We start from the raw sequence: 18,771 nt of genomic DNA, 5'->3' as shown, positions 1-18,771 counted from the left end.
AAGGAGTCTCCAAAGTCAAAAATTGAACCACAGAAGACTCTACTCTTTGATTCCGTAGAAACGTTTTTGTCGAGGCACACTTTCCCGTTCATAATCTTCTCTATTCTGCCTATAATTATGAACCGATTGAAATGATTTCTGGCATTCTAATAGATCAAACCCATTGCTTTGTATCTTTAAAATTGTGGCTACTACAAGGCATTTTTTTAAAGGCACTCTTTTAAATGCCCTCTTTTAAAGGCACTCTTTTCGTACCTTTTCCTCTTCAACTCTTTAAGAATATTGCCCCACAACCATTAACAAAAGCTCTTTTCCCTTTTTCCACTCACGCAAATCCCCCTGTTAATTTTAATTTATATGTTTTCGACCAGCAACAGTCGCCTCTTCATAATATTACCCATTTAATTGGCTCACTGCCCACTCCCCCAGCCCCCAAGGGCAGCCCCATTCCATCCTACGTTCACCTGATCCCTCTCTGCCTCTCCTTCCGCCACAAATTGCCGCACAGAAGCTGCTCATTAACCATAAAAATAGTCACATCCCAGAGCCAAGTGGCAATTAAATGCCCGAAACACAGAGCATAATCAGTCATAAAAGGGAGGGACAGTGTTAGGGGAGACCAGCAGCAACGTGAGAGGCATGTCAAAAAGGTGGCAGGACACACCACAGGACACTCCACAGGACACAAAAGTATCACATGACCAAATTGGAATACATTCGAATAAGTTTGCTAATTAGCGCTTAACGAGAGATAATACAAAGAAAAATTAGGTACTAAAAGGAGGTAAGAAAGACTCTGAATACTCGATAGATGCCTCCCTTAGACAGGGTATCTTCTAGTCGCAGAACAAACTAAAATCGAACAAAAACTGCGGGGGCCAACTGAAAGTTTCTTCTTCCGCCAGACAGCTGTGAATTTTCCCCAGGGATTTGTCTGCCGCCGCATCAACAATGGCAGCATCATCATCATCATCATCCATGGGCCTCATCTGCATTGGCTGCCAAAAATCTAGGGGAAAACTTATTGCCGCCAGAAGGCAAATGCCACAAAAGCAAAGGCCCCGAAAACTCGTTGCAGCAGCAGCGAAATATTGTTGCGAAAATTGCAAATTGCATGTCAAAAATAGAGTCAGAAATGTGACGTTTTATCAACATAAAATTGTGTATCGGATGGAAAACATTTTGGAGGAAGATGGCCAAGCAGAAGGCAGATACAGATACAGATGCAGACGAGGAATGCCTGCCTGGCTGTGTGTAGCTTTCAAATTACTTCAAACTGTTTGACTTAATGGCGCGACGCTCAGATTGGCAGCAAACAGACGTCTAGGGAGATACTGTATGTATATCTATGTATCTGCATGCCCCGCTCTATGTGGCAGATGAGGCAGGGCGGCGTTGAGATGGATGGAAAAACTACTCCTAAAATGGTCTTTCTTTCAAACTGAAATTATGCGTTTGCTCTAGGAATCAAAGGAAAGCGGGAGAAAAGCTTATGGCCATAGGAAAAGTCGAGCATTAAATACTCTTTTAAAGACTTAGAAAAAATTTTAATTTTTGCTCTTAAGCCGATTTTTATAGGAAATTTATCGATTGGAATTTAATGATTAATTTTCCATTTTATCGACTATTTTCTTTATCGATTCATTTCTTAAGAAAGAAAGCTTTAACAAGAATACCAATATCCCAAAGCTGAAACAAAAAGCTCATCGATTTTAGTAATTATCGATTGTCTTATTTACATCTCTTAAAAACGATGTTTATTTTTTAATGATATTTGATCGATTAATTTCTTAAGATGGATAAACTTACTTTGATAGGAAATTGATTGGAATTTACCAATTAATTTCATTTGTACTGATTAATATTTATCGATTCAATTTAGCGTTAAATTTATGACGGGAGGTTTTTCGATACATTTTATTTTTGATTGATTTTTATTGATTAATTTTTTAAGAAAGATGATAAAACCTATTTCGATAAGAAGTTTATTGGAATTTATCAATTAGTTTTATTTTAAACGATTAATATTTATCGATTAATTTTTTAAGGGATAAAGAAGAATATTTATATTTCTCTTCTGAACAGGAAATTAATCGATTTGAAATTCATCGTTTTTTATATCAGTTATCGATTGTCTTATTTACTGTCTCTTAAACGCGATTTTTATAGGCAATTAAGCGATAAATTTTTAATGATTATTATTTTTTTTTCGATTAATTTGTTTAAAAAAAAAAATCAATTGAAACAGGAAATTTATCGATTTATGATGGATAAATTAATTTTATTGTCTTATTTTATTGTCTAATTATCGATTGTCTTATTTACGTCTCTTGAAAACGATTTTGATGATTTTTTTATTGATTAATTTCTTAACAAAGATTATAAGACCTATTTCTATAGCAAATTGGAATTGGAATTGGAAATTTATCAATTAATGTTATTTGAACCTATTAATATTTATCGATTCAATTTATGGATACATTTTTTAAGATATAAAGAAGAATACCTATATTTGTCTTCTGAAACAGGAAATTTATCGATTGGACATTCCTCGGTTTTATAGCAGTTATCGATTGTCTTTTACAGTCTCCAACAAACCTCAAAGCAAAGGAAATATACCCTCTCGACGGTCAAAAAGCAGCAAAAGAAAAGCTATGCCAGCAATGCCAAGTTTTTCCCCACGGACCCTTCCTTTGTTCCTCCCCCTGTCTATACATATTTTCCCCGCCACATTTTGCCATATTTTCCTACAGAAGAAATCTCCTCTTTAAGTAGAGGAGTTCCTTCCAAGTCGCACTTACAGAACTCTTCCAAAGTACTTCATCATTTTTATTGCCATGAGAGACCGACTCCTTTCGTGGAGTTTTTATCCTTTTTTTTCCGTATCTGACTAACGATTTGATGACGTTGATGGCTCTTTGAAATGCAGTGTCGCGACGACGACAGAGAACTGCAACTCCAACTGCAGACAGTGCAGACATGGCAGGGTTTTCCCTCTTCCCAAAGCGGTTCCCAGGAAACGGAAATGAAAAACCATAATGTAAGCGAATATTTACAAGCTTTGGCAACGGTTTGCTCCCTGGTGCTGGGCTCCACCACTCCCCTCCCTTATCGCTTTAAAGAAATCGATTTAATTTCATTTGCAAAGCGATTTTCACTTACAAGAAAATGTGATTACGCAAATTTTCAATTTGAAAACGATAACGTAAATTGGCAGCCAGAAAATGGGCTGCGGGGGGAGGGGGAAATGCTACTCCATGGCGTTCTGGAGCAGAGGATAAGCCTGTGAAACGATTGGAAAATTGTTCTACATGAAAATGGAACGGGGAAATCAAGGGGAAAGATAAGCCTCCTGCCTACTGCCTCCTGCCTCCCTTTTGTGTCTCGCGGGTATTTTAACTGTCTCTCTGCATAATTTTTTATTACGTGTTGAAGGTGGAACAAAGTCCTTATCGAAGGTGCATTTAATGGCAAAAGATTGGGGATAAAGCCATTGGCATGGTCTCCTTTTGTTAGACTTTAAAATTTAAGCCCAAAATCCACTCTGGAATCCAAATCTAAATGCAGAAACACGTTAACATTTGTCCAGCGACCGCCGGGTGCAGCAACAACAATTTCTGTATTTCCGTGTGGCCCCCCGAGGGGACTCCACACCTGTGCTGGGGGGCCTGGGGGGGCTGGCACTTAATTAAGTTTCAATACAACTCGAATGGCACATCCTCTCAAATATCATCGAATGGCGACCACTAGCACCGCAGCAAAGCACAAACTCAATGCCGCAACCACTAAAAGTGGTTTTCCCCGTGCCCCTGCCACCGTTTTGGGGATAGTATTTGTACATTTCTGTACGGTTTTTGATTTGCGGATACCAAAAAACTACTCAGGAAAATGGGAAAATCTGGTACAACAGTAGTTTTTGTGTTCTAGAAGCTTTAAATACCCTCACAGATCCCATGGTGGTAGTATATATCGGCAAATATCAGCCGATTTGGATAGAATATTCCATGGAAAGGTTTCTCTTTCTATAGGGCATAAATTTAGGAAGATATGTGGCACATTTCCCCTACCAAAATGGCATCAATTCGATTCAATTCTGTTCTAAAAATATATTTTATTCCTACAAACAGCTTCCCTTATTTAAGCATTCCAAACCATTCCCCTTTCGGAAAACTATTGCAAATTGTTACAAATTTCACTGCAAACTGTTTTGACATTTGGATATGTATCGTAAATTCCAGGAAAATGTAGAGAGAGGGAGAGGAAAACCCTCATCAACATCCATTAGATTGTCGAAAGTTCAAATGTCGGAGGAGGCTTTCGGTGCGTAGGTTAAACCGTGCGCAAAAGTGTCAAAATGTTAAACATATTCCCACATGAGAGACACCACTACCAACAACAACAACACAGGAGGACAGGACTACAGCAGGACTCAGCTCTTCCTGTGACAGCGTTGATAACAATGACAATAACACGAGGTCCTGCTCTGGGGAGTGGTTTTCGGAGGGGCCCCAGTGCTCTGTGTCCTGTTGAGCAATCACATGAAATGTCCTGCTGTTGACCTGCCTGCTGTTTAGTGGTTCCAGAGGTGTCGCTAGGAGAGCTCCCAAAGGGGGGCGGCCACACGGTTTGATGGATGTCAAAAGTGTTGCGATCAATGCAGAGATTTCCCGTCAAGGGAGGGACTTAAGTTTCAGAATTCAGGCAAAATCTTCTATATATATATTTTTGGAATTTATCTATTCTTCTTTCTGTAATAGAATGTACCAATAGACTCTCTTTTCAAGCTCTTTTCCTTACACTTTTCCTTTTCCAAAGTTTTCCTTATAATTTTCTAGATTTATCACCACTTGAATTCCTCTTTTAAGGCAAAAAGTATCTGCCCAAAAGCTAATTAGCCACACACTTTAGGAGAACTCTCTCTTTGCGGGCCCTTCATTTCCTACAAAGATTTTCATTAGCTGTCAGCGCAGACACGCCCACTGTTTTGCCCGCCCATGAAAATTACATTAAATTTGAGTCCCTCGTAGGCGCCTTAATGCTCCTTTCGACTTAATTTAAACGAACGAGTTAACAAGCAGCCAGAAAAAGCCAAAACCAGCAAAAGCCAAGAAAAAAAAACCATATGATTTATCGCTGGGAAAACTTTTCCGGCTTGATGAGCTTTCAGGGAAAAGTTTCCGAGGGTGAGAGCAGAGGAGGGGTGGAAACGTCTGCTGCTGCTGCACTTTTGGAGGGCAGCGGAAGGGGGAGGTGTTTTTCCCACTTCGTTTCCGTCTTTGAGGCTATGCAAAAATCACCCACTAAATTTTAATGGCCTGACATTGAGGCGCCGCTTGCCAGCCGCCATTTGGGCGCCAGAAGTTTGTGCCACATGCCACATGCAACAGTGGAGTGGCAGCGGCAGCGGTAGCGGCTCTCTCTCTCTTTCCACTTTAATTGCTTCTGCGTGCCGTGTGCCCCATCGTTTTTTTATGGGGCACACAACAAAATTGCAAAAGGTCTTTGCCTTTTTAGGGTTTTATTTATTTTACACAAATTTTTCCGCCTTGAGGTTGGTCAGGGTTTTCCACTGGGAAAATTGGACCAGTTTAGAGGCATTTGTTGGGCATTTGTTTTTCGGCTCAAAACTTCCGTCTAGGCACGCTTTTCCGAAAACTGCAAGTGGCGCTGAAAAGTAGGCAACAATAATTGACAGAATTAGAGGAAAAGTACAGCCCCAGCAAAGGGTGTGAACAGGGCGAGAACACCTCTTAATTTTGGGAAAAAGTAAATGGAAAGTGGCAGTAGATTTCTCCGCATATCAATATGCAAAAGAGGTCCCCCTCCCCCCGCCGCTCCACAATAAGTGAATGTGCAGACACGAGCCATGGAAATAGCCACAGGAAAGGAGGAACGGAGGCAGGTGGCAGTTGGCAGGAGGCAGGAGGGTAACTCTCTTCTCAGGACACAAGTGGCTAGACGTGACGAGCATACATTATGGCCAGCCGGAGGAGGAGGATGAGGTCCTGGCCATACAATAAATGCAAAAAACATGCCATAGCATGAAAATAAAATGCAGAACAAGTGCGAGACAGCCAAACAAAATATTCAATCAGACAGGAGAGAGCAAGAGAGAGAGAGAGAGAAGTGTGCGAAATATAGAGAAAAATATTAAGAAAGAACCGAAAATAGACATGAAATCTCCAGGGAGCTGGGGAGGAATATTTTAAAAGAAAAAGAGGAGGGGCACCCCAAGAGATGGAAAGAGTTTCAGTAAAATTTAAATACTACTCCCTTACTCTTTTCCCCCCTCCATTGAAGGGTTCCATCCAGAAGGGGCCTCCCTCATGATAGTTTTTAATGATTATAAATGAATGTGAATGACCCTTCGAAACGACATCATAAATTATATCGCCCTCCCCCCAGCCGCCTCAAGGCATTTGTATCCATAATTTATGGCCTCAAATTTTTCAATCAACCAAAACGTTGCCAAGAAAATTTAATTACAAAAACAAGAAAATCCAAAGAAGTAGAGAATTTATTTACCAACGAGAAATGTTGCCAAAATAAACTCCAAGGAAAATCCCATACAAATATTTTATTTTATTTTTTATTCATTTTTAATGCATAATATTAATCTCATGCTTATATTTTCGTATTTCTTGTCAAGTGGAGGGAAAACTCTTGAGGGGAAAATCCATTTGTTGTTGGCCAAAAATTCAATTTATATTCGATTACGCGACGATGTCTAAGTAGAAAAAAAAAATAAAATAAAAATCAACAAAAGCAAAGCAAAGCAAAGGCAGAATGGCTCAAGTGCTTGAGCAGGTTTTTCTTTTTTTTCCTCTTTTTTTTGGCTTGGAGCGCATTGAGAATGCCCTGTCATGCGTTAAAATTGCAATTTCTTTTGGTGAAAAAACCCCGGGAAAAAAAATGTTAAGCAAATTGATAAATGAAAAGAGGAGGAGGAAAATCAATCCCCCAAATACCGGTATCCCTCTTCTAATTGTAAAACACGAGGTGTGTGCCTGCCCGGCTTCAACCAACAAACAACATAACAATCATCGTCAATTGCATCGGCAGTTAAATATTCATGAGGCGAGTAAGATATAAAACTGAAAATAGATATCCCTCTGTAAAAAAAGAGAGAGAATCGAAAAAAAGTGGAGAGCTCTTGCTTGGAAGTTACGACTACGAGAGATACCCTATTCCAAGAGTGGGAAATAAATGGAAATGGGGCTATATCGGAACCTCTTTCCCACTCTTTCTGGTTTAGTATTTTGAGGATTGCATGAAATTTCGGTATTTAGATGGATTATACCATTATATACTCATATCTATATGTAAAAGATGAGTTCTGTATCTCTAAAACTGTGGACAACATATGCAACATATCCATGATTTGAAATATTTGTGCGATTTCAATGAATTTTGGTATTTAGTTAGATAATTCCATTATATATCTACATAGAGCAAAAGAGTTCTCTATCTCTAAAACTTTGGACACCACAACAACAACAAAAAGTTTCTATTATCTATAATAATTTAACGATTCCAATGAATTTTGGTATTTAGTTAGATATTACTATTATATATCTACATAAATCAGAAAAGAGTTCCCTATGTCTGAAATTCAGGACGCCACAAAGACAAAAAAGTGCCTATGATCTATAATACTTGAACGATTCCAATGAATTTCGGTATTTAAATAGCTAATACCATTATATTCCCAAATTAAAAGAAATAGCTGCATATCTTGAAAATTGTGGCCACCGCATAGAATATACCCCCAGATCCAGTTGAATCCTTCTCTTACACAAATGAACTTCAAAAACAATACCTCCCCGCACCTTAAGAGGTATCAAAACACTCACCCATAGACCGCATTTACCCTGGGAATGAGGAAAGGGAACGAACCCAAAAGAAGTATCCCATGGACATGAGCGCTGATTGCCCACATGTCGTGCATAGAAAATGCCCTTCCCCAACCCCCCTGCCTCATTCAGGAAGAGAAAACTCTATACTGTATTGGAAAACGATTTTCAGGGGAAAACAACAACCAACAGACAGACAGGCAACACGGCATCAGGCAAAACAAAGACAGCGAGAGAGAGTCCTGGCCTCGTCCTGTGGCACTTGCAAAAATTTCATTGCAAATGAAACGAAAAACTCAGCTCAGTTTTCATTTTCAGCCCAGTTGCTGTGAAGAGAGAGAGAGAGAGACTCTCCACTCTTCTCTTTTTTTGCCTGCTTTTACGTGGGTAATTTTCAGGATTGCAGGATTCCTCCTAGAGGAGGGGGATGGGGGATACGGATGAGGGTTAACGCCACATGTTGACAGCCGCATGTCGTCATTACAGGAGGGCTGCCTCTCCTCTCTGAAATGGTATAGGGGTTCTAGCGTTTAATACTTTAAAATTTAATCAACAAAAATCGGAAGGAAATTTCTATGCATATCAGAGGAGGGGATGGATTTTCTGGTGGGTCTCGTATGAAGGCCCATTCTGGCACTTCAGCATGGATTTCGTTTGCCGGAAAGACTGCCCATCTCTTCATATGTTCATTTATTTCCTTTCTGTCTCTGCTTCTTTGACTTCTATGACTAGCCCTATCCTTCAATGCCATGTTTCCATGCATCAGATGCACAGATCTCCGACTTACAAGCATTAAACAAACCACTCAGCATGCGATTTCAAAGACAATTACCTCCCCAAGGCGATGATATCCTTTAAAACACACACACGCACACAAAAAAGAAGGAGACCCACAGACAGCGCAAGAGAGCGGCGGCATGCAACAGAAGGTTCGCTTCGTTCGGCTGCAGTTAAAATGCTTTTCATGTTGTAAATCTATCTCTACCTCCCTCTTTTTGTGTATCTGTATCTACATCTCTTGACAATACGAGAACTGCAGAACATCGAAGGAATCGAAGCAAAGGAAAGGACTCTTTCTGTCAAAGTAAAACAACTCGAAAAATATCAACTTATGTAAATTGTCAGAGAAGCAAAGGGCGGTGGCAAGGGGGGGGAGCTGTCCCCTCTGTTGCCACAACTAGTATTTTATGTATGGGCGGCAGGACTCTGGCAGGACTCGTTTCTGTTGTTAGTTGTCCCTCAAGGAATTGCGGGCATGTTTGCTTCTGCTGAAATGAGCAAAAATAATTGCAAATCGTAAAACGGGGGGAAAAATAGTCGAGAGAAAAGTATTTCGTCGGCTGTCGCTGCTTTTCCATATGTGCCGACGCCGCCGCCGCCGTCGCCGCCAAAGGGGCAGACAAAAGGAGAGGGGCTGTGGGGGTGTGGAGGACTACACTCCATAGACTATAGTCGGGAGCACCGTCTCCCGACAGAAGGAAACGGAAATATGCAATGAAGCAGAAGTTGGGCCAGGAAATTGTTAAGACGCCGCGCCTCCGCCGTCTGCCATTCAGCCTGCAGCTCTCCCTGTCTCTCTCTCTCTCTCTCTCTCTCTCTTTTCTCTTTTTACAACTTTACTTTATTTTCCATCATTCGAAAGGGTTTCCCCTCCACTCCCCTCCCCTTCCCCGCTGCTTGCGTTTTATGTTCTTAGACGAATTGAAAAGCCGCAATGCAAATAAAATTTGCCTTCTTTTTTTTTAGTGTTGTCCTATGACCCCCTATTTCCATTTGCCATTTCCCTTGTTCTCACTCTCTCTCCTACACTCTGTTTCTTTCTCTCTCCCTCTTTCTCTGTTGTTTGCGCTCCTTTTTTTGTGTTCTTGTGGTTTTTATATTTCAATCGAATAATGTTCTTCTTTTTTTGCTTCTAAGCGAGAAAGTATTAAAGTATTTTGCATTTCCCCTTTTTCCTGTGTATTTTCTTTGAAAATGTATGGAAAATTCTAAGGATGTAAATGATGATCTATTGCCGGAGGTCGCACCCAAGAGGGTTTTTCCGTTTGCAGAAGGGGTAAAAGGTGGAATGAGGTGGTAAGGAGAGACCTAATTTTGATGCCTAAAGAATTTCTTTGGCGTTAAGAGAGGGCTTAGAAATTTCAGCAATTTCTTGAATATTTTTACTCAAAATTTTATGAAAATTTAACATTCAAACTTCTAGTTTAGAAATAACCTTGAATCTACACTTGGAACATTAATTTTTATATTCAATAAGCCCTTAAATATTTTTTTTATTAATATTTATATTTCAGAAGGAATTTCCATTTTTATAAGAATTTTTTTTATGACAAAAAACTTGTATGTTTTTTTATAGATCATTGTTTCTACATTTAACGATAGTTTTGTATAAAAATTAAATAATTTCCACAAACCACAAACTACAAATTAAAACCTATTATGCCTTAAATCTCGTCAATTTCTATCATAATAAATTTCCAAAAATTCATTGCTTCAACAAAATAATTATTCACAAAGTTTGCCAAAATTTTCGCAATAATTTCCATCCAAAAATCCATCTCTCTCCGCGTTTTGACCCACTTTGAACACCATAAACCCTTCAAAAACATAGAATATCCATTGAAAGAAATACAAACCCGAGAACATTTTGCATAATTTGAACAACTGTCAGCATAAATTGTATAAACAAATGGAACTTTCACATAAAATTCATAGCCAAATGCGAAAAGTTGGCTACGAAAAACAAAGCCAGCAAAAAAACTTCTCTCGTGAGAGAAAACTTTAGAAATAAAGTAAACGATAAAATGTGTGCCAATTGCAATTATTTTTTCCGTGTGCCAAGAGAATAAACTCAGAACTGGCCGTATAATTAGGAAAATGTTTACTTACGTGCTTTTCCAACCCTATTTTCTGAGAGGGCCATTAAATGCAGATATTATGCCAGGAATTATCCATATTTTAGCTGAAAAGATTCCAATTAGCTGAGGAGTCCTTTAATGGCACGGTTTACTGTGGAAGGTTAATAGAATTATTGTATATTTTTGCTGGTTGATTCGCTGATTGAATTCGATTATGCAATGAAACATGTCCCTTTGGCATTGGAAGAGTGTGGGGGGAAATGATGAAAAAAATTGTTAAACAAAAATGCACTTTAGAGGCAGTGGAGATGGATATGGGCAATGTCCCCGCCCACCTCTATGAAGGGGCACACGTGCCATGGTTTAGTCTGCCACGCTACCCCCAATCCCCGCCCCCCTGCCGTTCGTTCGTTCATTCGGCTGCCGCCTGTCGCCAAAAAAGTGGCTAAAAACGTGATGTGCATTTCAAATTGAGGGCGTCGCTGCATCCACCCACCCCTTCCTACCCTTTCCCCCCTTCCGACAGCATGCACCTGCGGATAACACTCCCTCGAATGAACATGAAACGCTTGCACTTTTCTTTATGTCCCTTTGGCAGGGCGCGTGAAATTGAAAAACCCAGGGAACTCCGGGAGAAGGAGGCCTGAAGGATCTACCCGGAATACCATGTTAAGTGGCTGCTCGTCGGCTTTCAGCGTTTGCCCATCCACAAGATGGCATTACTATCCCGCCAGGTAATGCACATCAGAGAGAATTTCACACGTCATTAGCTGCCTTCTTCCTGCATTGATGTCTCCCCAGAAGTGGGGTGGGGAGGGGGGAAATCACACAAGCTGCTTGGAATAAATGGCATAAGTTATACGAATTTTAACTGATTTATGGGTCCTTACTTGGGAAAAAGTGAACTTTAAAGGAGATTTGATAATCGAGCTGTATTTTATGGAAACCAAAGAGTGATTGAATAAAGGGATTCTCAAAGATTAACGACACCAAGAGACCATCTGATATTACATGGGGATGTTGCAGTAACACCCCCGGATGGGTCTTCTCCTTCTCAGCTACTGCTGATCATCATCCAGGCCTTGGACTTTTGATGTCGCAAATCTTATTGGGGCTTTCCGAAGCTCTTTCCGGCGACCTTAAAACCGAAGCCGATCTCCTCCTCAATGCGCAAGATCTGGTTTCACTTGTCCTCTAGGCTCGGAGCCGCATGGAGCACTGGCCTTGATCTAGCCGTTTGACATACCCTCAACCAAATCACCGATCAAGGAAACGATGGTCCCCCAGCCAATCTTCTTGGCTAACAGGTGGGCGGCAAGTGACTCGGTGGTTCCTCAATTTTGTTATATATTTTAAATAATTTTGCCTTTTCCAACTGTTTTTTTTTTTTGTATTTTCCTAAATACATTTTTCGGATAATTCCAAGAAATATTTATAGATAAATTGGTTGTTTTTCGAAAGAATGGTTTTAAATTATTTAAGAAGGTAGGAAAAATAACTAAAAACTTTATTCATGACTTTGAAAAAGTTTGTTGAAAAGCTCTAAAAATTTTCAACAATGTTCATGTCTTGGGCAAAAGCTTTTCCACAAGTAGAAGATGGTTGTAAAATACTTTGAAATGTATCCAAAGGATATAAGAATTTCTTTTTGTACAAAATATAAATTTAAACTAGTTTTGACAATCAAATATATTTTTTTTATTATTTTGTTCTTATTCTAATAAAATTTAATTTAACTAATTTAAAATTTAATTGGTATAAACCATTTTACGTTTTATAAAAAAAAACATTGCCCAGAATCAAGCATAAATTAAATATTTTATATAAATATGCAAATATTCATACAGAAAATCACGTATGAGTTTAATTCCAAGTCTATTTTCACAATTTTCAAATACAAGTTCAATTTATCCACCAACTATGGTTTTTCTATGGGGCATGCGCGCTGGAAATGGAACTAGTTCAATTCAGGGATGGAAAAGGAACTGGCTCAATCCAGGGATGGAACCATCACTAGTTCAGGGATGCACACAGAGTCCTGAAGCGACCAGGCATGGCTAAAGATAGTAGAGTATCATAGATTATAGGATTTGTCAAGCAGCATTTGAGGTGGGAAAATTCAAATGACAATAGAAGGAAATCCTATGCTTCTGCAAGTGTGAAAATATAAAAAGAAGATAGATTCTTAAATATTTTTATTTCGTTTATGGATTTTTAAATTAAAAAATATTTTTTGGGGATTTAAAAATGGATGAAAGTTGTTTCATTAATTAATAATTTATTCTTCAATTCTTTTTATATTATTTTTGTATATTTCCACTTCTTCCATTATTCTTTCTTTCCAGCTAAGCCCTGCCTTAAACCGCTTCCCATTACTACCAAGATTTTCTTCCAGACATTCAATTCCTCGATTTCCCCCGCCTATCCCATTGGGGTCCTTTCCATCCACCATCAGGCGGCATTCTTTAGGCATGCAGGTCCTTCCTTCGTTCGTTCGTTTGGCCACATGCCGCGTGGTGGCAATTGATGTCAAATTTATAACGACAAATACTCGAAAACTTTTCCACGTAGCCCAAAACACGGCACTTGCCGGCTTTTCCCCCGACAGACACACACACACACACACACACACACTTAGACATTGGCCAGCCAGACTTTTCCTCCTACATTTCCCACATTTCCACGAGCATCATTATTGCTTTTTGATTTTTTGGTGTGAATTTTCTGTTGAAGAGCAACACACAGAGAGTGGAAAGAAGAGGAGAGGAGAGGCCCCGGAAAGCGGATGAGTTATGGTCCAAGCAGATTGGAGGAGAAAGGCGTGGAGTCGAGTGGAGACCAGTGGGGTGGAGGAGCTCCCCTTTGGCTGTGGACACAGCTTGCATTTACGAGTAAAGTCTGTCTGTGGATCCCCCTTGTGGATGCCTCGTGTGTGGAAAGAACATATTAATGCAATTTTATGTAAATTATGCAACGTTTATGCGCCTTTTCCTCTACGCTTTTGATATATTCCTGCATGTATTTGTATCTGTATCTGTGACCCACAAACAATCCACAGACACAAAGGGCGGAAACAGCAATCGGAAGAGACACCCTTCCCTTTCCCCTCCTCCCCCTTCGATGTCTGGAAAGTTTGAACTGTGTCTCCGAACGAAATTATTATTTATGGCAGCTTGATAAATTTAAATGTTAATTAGAGACGACTCCCTTTTCGATGCAGGACGCTCAAGGATGCGCAGTCCGCCTTTGTAGGCAATCCATATTTAAGGGATATTTTTTGCGTTGTTTGCTCAACAATAAATGAATGTCAGCAAGCGCCGGAAAAGTGGGGAATGAAAATGGACAATTAAATGGAAAATTAATAAATTAATGTTAATAATTGAATTGAAAATTAATGCGTAATTTAATGGTTAATCATTTGTCAGGGATTTATAAATGAGGGCAGTGCTGTAAGCGGGTTGAAAAAGTGCTGTAAAACGAAAAGAAAAAAGGAGTATGGAATAGAACGAGGGGCGAAAAAAAAGAGAAAACGCTGCTGTGAAGCTGTAGATACGTAGATATTCGCCCAAGACGTAGTGTTGGTAAGTCCCCAACTTAGTGTTGAAAACAGTTCGGAAAGCACGAAAAAAGTCTTGCAAATGCATCGGCTGCCACCGAATCGAATCGTTTTCCCTTAATTTAATGCCAGACGGAAAATAAATGTTTCAACAATCAATCGAATCATCATTACTCCCCCCCCATACATGCCCTCATTCCCTCATCACATCTTTTCTTCCAGCAAACAATCGACAGCATCAACGCGTACTCCTTCGAGCAGAAAAATGCTTTCCTCAAATTAAAAAAAAAAATTCCCTTAATTTCATTGACATTCGCATTGAAAATCATTCGGAATTGTATGCAAAATGCTTCTGGGGGTGAAAGACGAACTTTTTTGCAATTATGGCCAAGAAATAGAAAATACCCGTCGAGCCGTCAAAACCGGAAATGGCAAAGTGGCAAAGCGCAAAGCGGAAATGGCAGGCATAACGGACACACACACACACAAACACACACACCCATGCACAGACACAAATACAACAACAACAGCTGCAAACGCAACAGAAAAATGCAAATTTTTCTGTGGAAAAGGAAATTATAAAAATATTTGTTGGCTGAAGAGCAGCACCTTAATCCCTCGCTCCCCCTCTTTTTCCATTACTTTTTTTTTTCTACGCCCTGGAAAAGTAGCAAAAGAATTTTTTTGCACGTGGAACGACGTCCCTTTTAAAGGGTATGACAGAGAGGGTATTATGGCTATGGGAAAAGGTGGGTCTCAGATCGGAAGAGAAGCGCTTTTGAGACTTTTCTATGTCTGTCTTTTTCTATGGGAAATGTTCCCCAAATTTACCACCTACTCTTCTTTTTATAGATCTGAAGATCTGGTCACTCTATCATATAGTTTCAGTAGGAAACATCTGTATTTAAGCACTAAATATAAGAGCCAATAAATATCGGAGAGCTTTCATGGGAAAAGTGAAATTAAATAAAGGGTATCTTTATCTTCTCATATAAAAATACCTCCGTATTTTCTTGTTCTTGTTGTTGTTGTTGCCTTGCCCCCGTGCCTGAAGTCCATTTGAGGTTCCCGCTCTTTGGGAACGTAGAAAAAGGAAGGTCCCCCAGGAACACCTCAAGTGCTCCGTCGTCTGGCACGAAAGTTTTTTGTACATATTTTCATTTTTTCCGCAGGTGCTCTTATAACAAATAACAAGTAGCCCTGCCACACACCCACTACATCTAGCCACTATATAGTAGGGATATACGAGTATGTATAGATATTTGGATATGGGCATGGCTATGGGGAGTGTGTAAAAAGAGAGTAAATTTATGCACTGCCAAGTGAAAGGTACGGAGCTCAGAGTTCATATAAATTTTAGCCACCGAACAGAGTGGCGCGGACTGGCTTTAATTATTTTTACAGGTGCAATTTATTTACATGAATTTCAATCTCCGCATTGGGGTATAAATTACCATAAACATTTCTCCAACTCCCTCTCTCTCTCTCAGTTCGTCCTGCATATGGGAATAAATGTATGGAGGATATCGCTAGCATCATTTTTTGTACCAGGGCTTTTTCCATGATGAATATTTAATGCAGCAAAAGCAGAGCGGGGCACGGGGTGGTGAGGTGGGGGGTGAAAAGCAACTCAAAAATGTCAGAAACAGCGAAAACAGCAAAACGCACAGCAATCCAAACAAAGGCCTCTACTGTTCCGATGTGGAATAAGAGGCCAGGCCTTTTTCTGATTCTGAAATCATATATGCACACAGATGCAGATACAAGAGGGGTGGGGGTGTGGATGAGGTGCATTTACTGCTGCTAGTGAGTGTGCGGTTGCACAGGTGAAAAGTCAGAGAAAGTCAAATTAATTCCACTTAATTTGTTTTGACCGCAAAAGCCAAAGAGTATCGAATGCCAAATGGATGTCAATCCAGCAATTGATTCCATATTCATACGAGTGTGGTCATATGGAGGATATTTTAAGCCATTTTATTGGTTAAATAAATATTTATTTAATCTCAGATTTAAATGTTGGCTTAGAAGGGATTACAATTTATTGACAACCAATGGAATTAATTCATTAATTCCTGGAAAAAACGATTGAAAATGTCTCAAAGGTTGAAAGCTGTTAATCCACTGTTAGTTCGCTGATAGAATTACTCTTAACAGTCTTCAAACATAATGTTAATAATCTGTTAAGTTTGATATGTTAATTTCATCATGTTAATGCTAGCGGTTGAAATCTCTTTAATGTTAGGTGAATGCCGCTGTTAGCGTAACTGTTGTCTAGCATTTGCTGTTAAATGAAAGCTCTCTTTGCCTGTTCGTTTTAACAGAGCAGGAAATTTGAACAGACAAGAGAGATAAAGAATTTTCTCCAGCTATTTGTCAGCGGAAAAATATGGGTTTTTCCCCACATATGCATTGATCTGATTGGCTAAGAGGCGAACAAATTGAGAGCCATTTAGAAAGTAATATATCTTTACTTTAACGTGTTTTCTCTCTTTCTCTGTTACCAGAACTGTTTGAATAATTATTATTAAGGCCAAGGCTTTTTTACAGGAGGAACAAAATATGTCGAGGTGGCCCATAAGATTGGTCGTTCAGTCGCTATAACAAGAAGTTGCGATCAGCGAAGTTATTTGCAAAAAAAAATTAGATTAATAATTAATAATAATTTATTTCTTCCCATTGATGAGCGGAATGCTCTTTTGGATTAAATAGATTTAAATACTTATTAATTTATTAGGAGATAAAAATCATGCTGATGGCATTTCTGTTCCGCAAGAACGGATTTATCCTATATTTCCTCCACCACATTCCACCATTCCTCCTTGCTTTCATACAAAATGTACATTTATAGGCGAAATCATTCAACGTCCGACCAACGCATTAAAGGAGATACTAGGGAACAGGTTGAACAAGGCGCTACTCTGGTCTGTCCTCCACCTCCTCTGACAATGCGCAACGTTCAGCTGAAGAACATCCTGAAAAACCTGGTTTATGTGGACGAGCGTCAGGCCTGTTCCACCAAAGATTGGTGCACGAGTTTCAGAACTGCCTGCTCCGAGATCAGAGTTAAATGTTAGCTCTTCGGTCTGTTACCCTTTGAATGTTAAACCCCAAAATTACCCAGTTTATCCACCTATCGGATAAGCCCCTACTGCTAAAAAACATTACAGGCCACATTCTGTTCGAAAATAAAAACATATTTCGCCCCTTCAAAAAGCTATCTTCAAGCTCAGGCTCTGGAGCTTTTATTTTTGTGGAGGAAGCAAAAGCTGTTCCGAAAACACCCTCACTATTTCCACCCGCATTTTATTTGGAATTTAGAAACTGAAAAACGCTTCTCCCATTGGCTGCCAGCAGGTTATAAAAGACAAGGCGGCGCCAAATAAAAGTTTAGTTGGCTCTGAAGAAGGCTCCACGGAGGATAGAACGGACTGAAGAAGGAGCTATTGGAGCTGGGAGATACGGCAAAGGAGTTTGCCAAAAAATAAAATATTATGAATTTTTGAATGATAAAAACACTGACAATAAAATTTATACAGCTCTTTGAAAGTGTTTTCTTAAACAGGATAATTTTTTGGGGAGGGAAAAAAAACACTTTAACCCTGGAGGGATGGAGGGTCATTCTTTTTGGATATAAATTTGATGAAAATATATAGACGATACCAAAAAGAAACGGAAACTGGTGCTGTTTATGACAATATGATGATAAGAAGGAATCCGAAAGTAAAGATTCTTCATTATTTGTTCGAAAAATCCTCTGGAGCCAATGATAGTTTTGGTTTCCCAAACAAATCGATTCAAAAAACACTAAAATGAAGATCCTGGTTCCTGGAAAGATCTTGAGTATTACCAGTGTGGCCACATTTCCAAAAGGTATACGCAGTGTAATCAATAAACAGTGTGTCCCTACGAGGTTCCAATCCTCTTTTATATGAACCTACCAATAGGGAAATACTGAACATTTTGAGTAATTAATTTTTATAAACTCTATAAATTTTTAGAAAAAAAGGTTATAACAAAAATTGTATATTTATAAAGTTAAAAGTTTTTCATAAAGTTTAAAATATGTAAGATGCAATACAATGTAAAATGTTTAATAAATTAAAATTTAATAATTAATCAATAATTTAATAAACTAAAAATTAAAAAACATAATTTTTAATGTGTTTTTTTATCAACATGATTCGTTTTACCAAGTCGTAGTTATTTTCATTGGAAAATTCTTGACGAAACCATAGAAAAAGGAAATCTCCTATGAAGTATTTAGTTTACAGAACATATTGGTGGAGTTATTAGGGTTTAAAAGTGTTCAAAATGAGGCCAAACTTCGATACTATTTTAGCAGAAAAAAACCTTCGTCTAGAGGCTCAAATGAACCTCCTATTAAGACTGAAAATGTACTGAAATTTTCGTTGAAAGCGATGAAGAGCCTCGTTCTTGTAGAGTGCAGATTGATATTGGTAGTTGAAGGGAGAAGTAGGGGGTAATCTAAAGTCTCCCAATAAAG

The sequence above is a fragment of the Drosophila miranda genome, chromosome 4 (genome assembly GCF_003369915.1).
Source record: "Drosophila miranda strain MSH22 chromosome 4, D.miranda_PacBio2.1, whole genome shotgun sequence".
In the NCBI taxonomy this organism is placed as follows: domain Eukaryota; kingdom Metazoa; phylum Arthropoda; class Insecta; order Diptera; family Drosophilidae; genus Drosophila; species Drosophila miranda.
The sequence above is the reverse complement of the archived record's forward strand: the minus strand, read 5'-3'. Positions refer to the sequence as shown.